The sequence below is a fragment of the Pleurodeles waltl genome, chromosome 4_2, assembly GCF_031143425.1.
Source record: "Pleurodeles waltl isolate 20211129_DDA chromosome 4_2, aPleWal1.hap1.20221129, whole genome shotgun sequence".
In the NCBI taxonomy this organism is placed as follows: domain Eukaryota; kingdom Metazoa; phylum Chordata; class Amphibia; order Caudata; family Salamandridae; genus Pleurodeles; species Pleurodeles waltl.
This window is the reverse complement of record NC_090443.1, coordinates 828844792-828857236: the sequence shown is the minus strand read 5'-3', so window position 1 is coordinate 828857236 and position 12445 is coordinate 828844792.

Genomic DNA, 12445 nt, shown 5'->3' with positions numbered 1-12445 from the left:
GTTCTTCATTCAGAGAGCCATCTGTGTCTGCTGGGGAAGCTCTGTCGCATCAGGTGTCTCCGCGGGCTATATCAAAGAATCTATGCCTTGAGACGAGGTGACCCTAGGGGCCCTACTGTCACTTCTCCCCCACTGTCCGGCCACAAGTACTAGGCATTCTTCATCCGGGTTCAGGCTCCCCACCTCCATTGTCACAGTATATGTGGTCCAGATCAAGCCTCTCCAGTCGATGTCATCTGGGCACTGTATCTGTTTTGCAGCCCTAGGGAGGGGCTGTCTTACTTGCAGCTCCAGGTAACGCGATCAATGGGGCAGACGTCCCCCGTATGTTGGAAGGCAAGGGGGGGGACATAACTCACTGTAGGGGGCAACAGCCTCCAGCACCTGCGGCGTCAGGAGCTCCCCCATGGGTCAATCAAGTTGTCAGGGGGACTCCACTCTCACCCTCATCCAGGAGCATTCCCACCTCCATCAAGGACCTGCTGTAAGCTGTATTTTGCCCGGGTCACACCGGGCCTCAGAAGCTCCTCCTCACCTTACTTGATGACCCCACATCTTGCTGTGAGTGGGTGTCAATGTCTACCAAATATCACAGGTCCCAGTGTGGGATCCTGCATTGTGCCGGGTTGGTTCAGGGGGCCTCCGCTCGTATGTCAGTGCTGCCTCTCTCACCACCAGTCCATGCCCTCGGTACAGCCGCTGGGCATAGGATACTTGAGGCGCGGCGGCTTCATTTTTGGCAGGCCGCACTTCTAAGGTCAGTTAGCCTCCTGCCTTGCAGTGGTTCAGTTCCACTGCACTCCTCCCGATGGTCAGGAAGAGGCTTTTGCTTGCATATTGTCACTGTGTTGATGGATAGTTGTACGGATGGCATGGGATTTAAGGGTTAGGTGACTGGAGCCGCACTAATGAGCAGCCATCATCTTCAGCGGCTCGCCACGCCCCCATGAAAGCTTTTATTTTCTACTTTGCTATGTCCCCTCCATGTTGGCTCATTTACAGCAAATGGAATTATTCATGCTGAAATTGGAAGGTAACTTTTCAGCTGCTCTAGACCGGTCCCTGTATCTGAGCAGCTCTCCTCGACAGTTGGCCTGAACATGTGACTTTTCCCCAGTCTCGCACTATCAGATGACCACAAGTTGCACTTTGTGCTTTTAGGGGCTATTTTCACACAAAAAAATGAAATTGCATATTTTTAGTTCTACTGATTAGATATTTGTCATTCTGGTATCATTCTATTTTTTACAACTTACTATGTTTCTCTGAATTGGTTTGGGATTTTTCTTGTGTTGTGTTCATTTTATTACTGTTTGTGTGCTGAATATATACTTTACACTTTGCCTCTAAATTAAGCCTGACTTATTTGTGCAAATCTACCAGAAGATTAGATGAAGCACAGGGTATTTTAGTGACATTTTGTAGTTCACCCTGACAAGGATTGTGGTTGTTGCCTTAGTGGGGCTTTCAACCCCTCAGCCAATAACCTAATTTCTTACAGGATGTGAATATCCATCTTATAGTTTATCTTTATTTTCATTCACCCAGATTTCTAACCATTCTTCTGAAAAAAAATCAGCAGCATAGGGCAAACGTTTTGTAAGCTGTCCTCTATAGGAGGAGGGTAGGGTGCTACACTGTCAATGTTGGCACTGAATGCTGCAGCATTATAAGATGCGCCTTGCCACCACTTACACCACTTTCAGACCTTATTGGTACCCATTCAAAGTCAAAGGGCCATATATAGCTTTATTTCAGTTTCTGCTCACTCCCAGGAGTGACTGGTGACATTTAAAAGTGGTGGGGCATATAATTTCCTGATGAGGGTCCTATGGCAAGCGAGCATAGCAAGCAAGCCTGACCTTTATAAGAGTAGTTCGGGGGGTTCTCTCCCCGAATTGTTTTTTGAAAAAACAGTGGGCAAATGGTGCATTTTCAAGCAAATTTGAAAAAGCTAGAAGATTAATAAGGCAAAATTGTGAAAGTGTAGTTATGACATCAATAAAGAGATTTCATATGATAATGACGTAGGTAGTTGCTTACCCAGTTAAACCATAGTTAATTTCCCTGGTTATAGACATAACCACTTGCGCTACCATGCTCCACACATCTATGACATAAAGCATGGCATATCATATAGAATAAATGTAATGATCATATTATGAAGTGAGGCTGAGCATTTCGTAGCCACTGCAAAAAGCCCTTTTTTCATTAGTCCACTCAGCAGTGCTGCTGTACTTCCGCCAAGCCCAATTTAGCGCTCCCTGTCAATCCTTATACCACACATCAAGTGGCAACGTAGGCCGGTGCCATACAAAGCCCAGGAGTCAAAAAATAAGAAAGCGGAAGAGCAACAGGAATGAAAGTAAAGGGGATCTACACATCATGAGCCACTGCACAGAAACACAGAGATGGGATTAGGAGGGGAAGGTAGCAGATTTGGATTTAAAAGCCATCAACACATATTTACAAGTGCTGTGAACACGCTGCCTCCCTGTTGCCACCCCTAAAACTGCATCAAATTCTCTGAGGTGGATATTGTGGTTGGCAGGGGTGACATTTTCTGTGGACTCTTGAAAGAGAAAGCCTTCACTGCCAATTAAACATAAAAAATTTGAAGACTGCTCCAGACGGTGCAGTGTAATGTATGATTCATTTAGTTATCAGGCAATGATTGTTCTATAAATACTGCATTTTCAAAACTGCAGAGAAGCAAAGCTAATTTAATGTGAAGGGACACTGTGGACCATACAAGATACCGTAGCAAGCACGTTAGAAACACACCCAAGCGATGCAGATGCAAATCCTCCCAGATGGCACAACATGACTGGTACCGACCTCCGAAGACACACAAAAGAACAATCATGTTCAAACACATACAAGCAAACAAACACACCAATGAAGAATATTAACCAAGAGGACCCCAATCTAACAACCACCAGACTCCGTCTCTGATGCAGCCCCAAAGACCAGTGTGTGAAGATAGCTGAACTCCAACCACACTGCAAGGTGTACAAATTGCGATATAGCACTAGACATTAAAACGAGATACCAAGGGGACCATAAGTGGACTCCCTGCCCCTCCAGCAGGAAAGGTCTGATACACCAACAGTTCTAAATGTGGGATCTCACTACCAATCTCCGGAGCATAACCAGAGCTCGAAAAATCTACTGTACCACTTGCAAGTCTTATTTGATCAGGTCGAGCTATTTTTAGGACTTACTCGTCCCCTCTGGTGAGTTGACAAAGAATAGGTGTTGTGCTCAGTTGAAAAAGGGAAGGGCAATAAAAGATGCCTTTAAATCTTGTTCTTATGTCACATTTGCTCTGAGTTCACAGACAGAGGTCAAAAGTCAGTTTGTCTTACAATTAATTTTCCTTCTGACTGCAGAGTTCCTGGACTTTGTAAGGTGAACTGTGTGACCTACAGTTTAGAGTGCAAAATAAAAGGATATAGGGTGTCAGGTATTTCCTAACACACAACCTTTAAATGGCTAAGTCAACTGTGCAAACATTCTAAAATATATTCCAGTAGTTGTGAAAGCCCATTTTTTATATTTCTGTGTGATTAAATATATATTTTAATGGGATGAAAACAAATCAGAATACATTAAGTGTTGATGTGCAAAGGATGTCTTCTGAAACCCAATTTTCACATATTGTTAATACACTATATAGTTTTATCAGTAAAGCTGCAAGTTAATTGAAAGGTTTTTGGGCATTTCTTGGAAATTTAGTGTGCGTAGATTACAAATATGCTACCAAATCATCATTAAAAAATATATTTATTAAAAGTGAGTGGGTAAACAAACTGAGAAACACTCCTGCCCTGATGGCAATGCTGTTAGTAAACTAAAAGAAGTCAGGGGTCATGTGTCCCCTATATGTGGGCTAGATTCTTGTGATACATGCAGCAAACCTTAGTCTACTTAATCTAACAAAAGAGGTTTTTTGTACTGCAGAAATGCTGAGCTTATATATTTGAAGGTGCAATTATATGTGAGAATGAAGAAAAAGGCGACTCTGTAAACTATTTGCTAAGGGTCACACAATTTAAGACCCATTTACGGGTCAAGTACATTACAGTTAGGTCAAGTAGATTATTTAAGTTACTGAACCTGCAGGTCGAGTAACTTTTTTATGATTTTTCGAGGCCTAATAACACGCAGCACTCTCTGCTGTGCCACCCTCACCCACCCTCTCACACCCGCGGCTCAGACAGAAAGTAAACTCGGTGTCTAGCTGAAATGCGGTAACCTGCTGAAATCATTAGTTGTATGGGGTTTGCCCTGAGTTGCAGGAGTAGTCATAGCCCTGAATGTTGTAAGAGGCCACTGGAGAATGATGTTGTTGTTATGGTCTATAAGTTGAGAGACTGAGGCAGGATGATTGAGTAAAGCATCGAAGATTGTGCTGAGCTTTTGATGCAGGTCTGCAAGAACACTTGCAAGGCATGTGTAATGTAATATAAATTTACAGCATGGTGCGTGAATGACGGCAAACATATGATAAGTGCGGGGTTTGGCGATACTGAGTGTACTGAAGAAAGAGTTCCGCATGGTGTAATTTGAAGGGTGGGGAGGCTTGGTATTAAATCTGAGAAGAGAGCAGCGACTGTAAAAAACACAAAAGACGCTTCATGGTCCTGGGTGGAAAATTAAAGTGCAGTTGTGGTAGAGACAGACAGCAACCCCTCCACACGGCCTGCTTGTATGGTCATATACAACACATGGTTTATACAGGGTAGCCATGGATGACCGAGCCTTCCCTTCCCTATGACCATACACTTAACCGAGCAGAGGGCTATGGGTGGGGCTCATGATTGGTGGCACGAACAGAGGCTGGAGCGCTGACATGCTGTGCTGACTTCTTTCTCATTCTACAGTGTTGCCTGTGAAATTACAGTGCCCACACATTTTCCGCTTTGCTTTTCTGGCGCAGCTCATCATGAAGTGCAGAGCCGTGACCCCTTGCAGCACGAGGCTGTGCACTCCGTGCGAACTAGGAAATTGTGTACTTTAAATAAATAAAAGATAAAAGTACTTACCAATGATGTTGGTTCATCCGGTTGTCTTTGCAGAAGAAACCCACTGGAGCCTGAAGTGAAGAGCCAAAGAACGTAACAAATCCTGGGGCTGCTCTCCTGCCGTGTTCAAAATGAGTGCAGCACCATGATTGGTCAGAGAAGGCTCACACAGCGCTCCTTATCATATTAGGAGCCTGTGCCTACAGTCCACCCAGCTGTTACACAGCTAGTATTGGTGTGGGCTGAAGTGCGCATGTCGGGCTGGCCGTCACAAGGCAAACGGCCAACCTGACGTGCGCTTAAGGCAGTCATCATTCCTGCTGCCAATCAGCAGCAGGAATGGCCCCGCCCCCAAGACGAGACACAGTGAGTGCTCGTTCCGATATAAATGTCTGATTGCTGCAGCTGCTGCACTCGTATCAGGTGGGGTGACACTCCTCCACCATGAAGGAGGTACTGCCGCTGCTCACTCTTATTTAAAATCACCTGCTTGTCAAACATGGACAAATGTGACTGAGATTGGAGCTCCACAATTGATGAATGGTCACACAGAGCAATTGCAAGTGAGCAATATCATCCAACTTATGTGTGGAAAAAGGGGTGTTCTCTGAATGTTTTTTGTTTACGTGATTCTGTACCTTATCAGACACAAACAAACGTGCCACAGTCTTATGGTTGCTGTCTGCTAGATACATGTGCTGAGGAAGGGGCCATCTGGTCAACTTTGGTTGGTTACTATGTTCTGGAAAGAGGTTGCTGTTGCTAAAAAAAAATAGTCTAGAGAAAAAAGTAGACTGAGCCCAAATCCGTAATTCTCAGTACTGAATTGTGTCCGTTTCAAAAGTGGATCACTTCAGTCCTCTGAACAAGCATATTATCAAAACAAAACAGTCTATATTAATCTACACAACCTAAGTTACTGTTTCATACCATTACTGAGAGATTCTTCAGGAGTTTCTGTATATCAAGATTTATTGCTGATATTTAGAAGTTTTCAAATGGATCACGCTGATGGTAGTAGTGGGACTGCTATGACAATTAAGACAAATTAAGACATTTTAACCCCTGGCAGCTGAAGTTGACCTCCTCATTCTAGCCTAAATTCTGCTAGGAGGAATGATCTTTGTCCAAATGTCTCAGTGAACTTCATTCTGACTGTCTTTCCTGTTATAATATTGGATTGCCCTTAGAGTTAACAAATGTAGCCTCAAGTTGGTATTGAATCCTTTCAGCTTTCCATTTTCGGAGACGTGATGGCAGTAGCAATGTATTCCAATGTCCTCTGGATGTCTTTCTATCTCCATTCGAAATTCTGCAGGTTTCAGTCAGAAATCCTCTTCTCTCAATCACAAAAGCCTGCACAATTATTAACACTGACATGGGATGATACTACCTGGAGTTTGTTTCATTTGTTCCTCTTTGACTGCCCATTATTCAGCACCTCATTTGGCCCTAACTAACTCCACTGTAATAAAATAAAATCATTCCACTCCAGTTAGAGCCCTGTAGAGATCCAACACTGTTTTATTCAAATATTGACATTTGCATGCCATAATATAGCTTTCTTTCTTGGATTATGGATGAACTAACCCTCTTGGCTGTGCTCATGCCTAAAATCAAATTCACCAAATAATAGCCTGTGCAGTGGTAGCCTGTTCACGTGGATAATGTGGAAAATGTAGCATAAAAATGTCTAAACATACTTCTTGTGTGACTTAAGCTGACACAATTTACCATCAGTACAAAGTTGCTTATCACACCCGTTTCTCCTTCCACTGATTCGAGGAATAAGCATAAAGTAATTTTCATATCAGACCCTCGAAGCCACTTTGTGATGAGTTATGAGAATTCTTTTACTCTAAGGTCACTAATATTCATGATGGTATTAGATCTGCCAATAGTCCCCGAGCCTTTGTAATCTGGGCCCCACAGTCCATTCACTAAACTTTCTAACAACTTTCCCTAGATTCTCTCGATTAGCTCATTCGCAAAGCTAAATGTGGATTACCCAAAGATCGCTGCCCACTGTACATTTTGAAATACATCTTTCCTGTAATTGACCCACCTCTCATCCAGCCTCTTATTCTGGGCCAATTCCTTCTCGGTTGAAATGAATTATGGTTGTACATCTGCTGAAAAAATATCTTTCGAGCCTTGTAACAGTGTAATTCATTGACTGCTTTTGTCACTATTCCTTATCTCCACGATAATGGAAGAATTGTTATTTAGCAATTCAAAATCAAATCTGCAGCTTGTAGAAGCCCCAGAGTTTCTTGTTTCTTGTTGTACTGTGTGTTTAGCTGTATGAAGACATTGAATCAGTACTACTATGTTTCCTGGATGCCTCCATCTCATTGTGATGACAGCTGAGCCTGTGTTCGGATTGTACTGGAGTCAGGAGCACCTTCAGTTTCCTAGATGCCCCCATCTCATTGTGATGACAGCTGAGCCTGTGTTCTGATTGTACTGGAGTCAGGAGCACCTTCAGTTTCCTGGATGCCTCCATCTCATTGTGATGACAGCTGAGCCTGTGTTCGGATTGTACTGGAGTCAGGAGCACCTTCAGTTTCCTGGATGCCTCCATCTCATTGTGATGACAGCTGAGCCTGTGTTCTGATTGTACTGGAGTCAGGAGCACCTTCAGCTCACTCAGCCGCACTATTCTGCTGTTCTGCGTTTACAGTGATCTCTGGATGTACCTGCGCTTGATATCAGCTCTATCTTTCAGCGCACTGGCGAGCTTAGGAGGGGTTTTGAGAATCATTCAGAACTACATTTCTCAGTGGTAATGAAAGGGCTGCCCCCTCCTAAATACGAGTTGTAGTGGTATATGTCCATGGTTTGTGAATGCAATTGTGATCACTATCGTTGAAAAGTTGGTCACATATCAAAGGAGGTTGGTAACTGATTTAAAAAAAGTATGCTATTACTGTAGGACAGCGAGAGCAGCCAATGGTCTCCAGGACCACTGCCTGCTCACCTGAATGCCTTCTTAATTGACAAATATTTTTTAAAAGCAGCACCTGGGCCTTTAAGGAAAACAGGCTGCTAGAAAAAACTGTTTGCTGTTTGGGAATAGAAAGGAAGGGGTGGAGGTCTTCAGGCCACCATTCCTGTATCGATAACCAATCACAGGGGTTCAGCAATAGCTATCTATCTAAGTGATGTTCATTCTGCGGGCCCCTGTCAAAGGGCTTTTTTTGCGCCCTCTTAGCAAAAGTTTCACACTTGAAAATTACAGCCGGATCGCTGAGAGTTGCACCCATTATTTGCTATCTGCCTACTGAAACATCTTGCACAAAGTTCCCTTCTGAAGTTTGAGAAGTTTGACCAATAATACTCCTATTTTACATGAGCATACTATTGTCTAGTAAAAGGCAAAATATACATTTACAATCCACCGGCTACTAAGTATGAGTTCATATTTATTAGTTAAATAAATGCAAAAATATACTAGTTGCATCTTCATTTTTTCACGAAATGCTAGACAATTAAGGGTAAATGTGGAGTAAACGAGCAAAATAAATATGGATGCATAGAGCCTGAAATGTTAAAGAACACTATAAAACTCAGTCATATTTTTTACATACAATTACCTCAGAGATGGATGAATGCACTATTTAGAAAAAATCTGAATTCATATGAATTGTGCCTAAAGTGAATTTTCGACATCCTTAGACATTACTTAATGATACAGTTTTCTATACGCTGAAAAGGCTCAGGTATTCTAAGGCTCAGACTAGCTGAGAGAGTGAGCCCTCCGTAGAGGTGTGAAGTAGACTACTGCAGGAAACCAAAACACCTGCAGAAGCCTATGTGACTAAGGGCTAGGTGTAGCAATTTCCGATTTTGCGAATCGGAAATTGCGAGTCAGTGCGAGTCGCAAAACAAGATGCAGAACGGTGTCTCAGACACCGTCTGCGAATCGCTATGGGGTCGCAAAGACCCATCTCATTAATATTAATGAGGTGGGTCGCATTTTGCGACCCCATAGCGATTCCCTGCACTCACAGGGATGGTGGCCTGCTGGAGACAGCAGACCTCCATGTCTGTGACTGCTTTTTAAATAAAGCTGTTTTTTTTTTGTATTGCAGCCCGTTTTCCTTAAAGGAAAACGAGTTGCAATACAAAAAAAATAACGAAACCATTTGGTTTCGTTTTTTCAGAGTAGGCAGTCGTCCATTGGACCACTGCCTGCTCTGAAAAAACATTTCTGGCAACATTCACAAAGGGGAAGGGGTCCCCTGGGGACCCCTTCCCTTTTGCTAATGGGTTACCACCAGTGTGACACTGGTGGTAACTGCTAATTGCTTTGCGACCGCATTCGCGGTCACAAAGCAATTTAGCATCGCGGTGCGAGTCGCAAATAGGAAGGGGACACCCCTTCCTATTTGCGAGTCGTATTCACATTTTGCGAGTCGGTACCGACTTGCAAAATGTGAATGAGCATCGCGATGCACGTTTTGCATGGCGCAAACTGCGATTTGCGCAGTTTACTCCATTCAAAACGCTAGCTACATCTGGCCCTAAATACCCAGAGTAATGAACCTGCTGCCCTAGCCAGACACAAAACATCCTTCACCCCTCTGATTCCTTAATCCTCAGGGCTTGAAAAGTGAATGCAGTGTAGGGCATGCTGAATTTTATATACTGCAATAAACAGTGTACAGAACACATTGTGCTCCTCTGAGGCATTCATTCACTTAGTCCAACTACAAGCAGAAGGAGAGCTTTCAACAATTGTTCAAACTTTTTCAAAGCAAATTCGTTCTGTCAAACATGGGATAATCCTCGTGACAGAAACTCTACTGCATTTATTGGTAATGAGGAAATGAGTTTAGGCCTGTACACATTCTTTATGTTATGTACAGTTATTGATGTTCGGCCATAACAGCCCATGGGTTTCCATCACTCTATTTATGTATCTATAATTCATATGTCAGTGCATTTTCTTTATGAGGCGCAGCTTAGCTGTATGGGGGAACTGAATGGGACAGGAGCGTTAGCAGAGTGGGACTCTGCATCCCTGGCAGCTCGCAATAGCAATGAGCTGCTGCAATTATTTTATAACAAGTCCTTGGTTATAGTGCTGTGCGGTCTAGAACATTGGTGAATGCTTCTGCGGCATCAGAACAAAAAATAATCTGGGTTATTTTGTTACTGGCCCTCTTTATTAGTGAGCAACACACTTATGATGCAGACATTTGAGGTTAACACAATGTGAGTGCGAAATTAATATTACATCCGACAGCTATGGTATGGTATGGGTAGAGGTAATGTGCTCCTATTAAGACATATTCCAAAACACATGCCTCTGGTTACAAGGATTGTAGTAATACTTGAGGAGGAGAAACAAATGGTTGTGGTAATGGAAGAAATGAAATAAGTATTGTGTCACACCAGAATAAACAACAGAATTAAAAACACACAGTTTGCGCTGAGCAGGCTGGATATGTTGGTTTATAGAAATAGGTTATTTTAGTTTCGAAACAGTGCTTTACATATACCTGGAAGAACAGACAGTGAAGACAGTGAAGATCTGTGAGTCTGAAGTAATTGGGTGTCAGGGAAAATCAGGTCAGGTACTTATATAGAGATTGGCACGGATTGCAACACCCAGAAAAACGTTTGGAACCTATTAGTTGACTCACCAATAAGACAAGGAATTGACCCACAGTGCAGGGTACTTGGTGGACATTTTTAACCAGAATAGTGGCACATTGACCAATGGACAAGCTATTCTGGATCCAGAATTTTGTAACTAATTGTGGTACATTGGATGAAAGGAACAAGATTTTGTAAATGGAAATGCCATTAAACAGAGAAAGAACGAATGAATGAATGAGCAAGATTTATAGTGGGTATGTCAACTCGCGAGAGTGTCATGGCACTCAAATTTGATGGAGATGTGCATAAAATATTACCGATTTTTAAAGAGTACCCGCAGATGCTTCAGTATGCAAATGTTAATTTAATACCCAGTGTTTATGCGGGGCACTCATAAGAGGTGTTATCTGCGTTGATACTGAATTAGTTAAAAATGCCTTGAAGGGCAGCATGACTTACAAAAGGCAGAATTCACTTCTGGTGTTTAAGTTTAACTGTTTTGATTAGGGTTGATTAGATATAAATTTTTCCATTTTGATGGACTAGTTATACAATCGGCCTCAAAAGACAAAATAGATGGGCAAATATACCGTGATCAAATCACAATGCAAAGAGTTCTGGATCATGGGAGACCATCATGAATCCACTTCACAATACCTCTACTACTGTATGATGAATGTGACAAAAGTTTACGTATGTGTTCAATTATCTAGAGGTTGTATTAAAGCTGAAAACCACACCAAATCAACCATTACCCTAAGTGACATTGAGAAAGGTAAAGACAGTCAAATGCTGGAGTTCTAGGTAACTAGCACTGTTGGTAGTTGAAAACCTCCTGTATTTTGTGCGGCTCACAGGCATTCCCATGAGTGTACTGCATCCCGTTCCTCAACAACTCACAGGAAAAGGCCATGCAAGACGCCTACTATCATGCTGACTGAATGGCCGCATATGTACAAGTGGCATTCCTAGGAGGATCAACACTCACTGTGCAACCCGAGAAGATTCTGAATGACACTAATGGTTGCAGTAAGAAAGGCAGCCTAATAAATTAATTTTAAATGAGTGGTTAAGGCACAATGTATGCTTTTTATGCAGTAGTGGGGAAATAACTGAACTGGAACTGAATAGTACTGATAAAATGATGCCGTTGCAACATTGTGACAGCATAAGAATCTGCTAGCCAGAAAACATGTACACTGTAAACATGGTCACAGTCAGTTCACAAATGAACAAGCATAAGAACGTAAAACAAGTGGATTTCAATTGGTTCATGCAACAGTAACATACAACATAGACAGACGCATGTGACGAGATAGATCAACACATCTCTAAATATTAATGCAGACACAAGCTAACATGGTTCACCACCAGGGCACTTACAGCAACCTAGGTACAAGGACCATTAGAACATTGGGATGTTGGGAGCTCCATTGAATACAATGGAGTGGCTCTGGGATTCTAATGGCTGGTAAAAGGCTAGAGCTCCAACATTCCAATGTTTGTCTCACACCAATAGCTGTGAACAAAGGCCTCATGGAGCCCAGGGGGACTGAAATCCCCTCGGGTGCTGTGAGGCCTTTGTTTTATTTATGAGAATATTCTGCCCTGTAGTGGGTGGGGATGTCAGAGTAGTTTAGTTTTTAGGGGTAAAGGCGGAGGGGCTTGTGGTGGGTGGGGGGGTCGGGGTAGTTTAGTTATAAGGGGTGGGGAAAGGTTTTAGGGCTCAAGGCAGGTGGGTGTTATCAGGGTAGTTTACTTATTAGAGGTGGGCGTCGTTTTGGGCCTCAGGGTGGGTAAGTGCCTTGGGG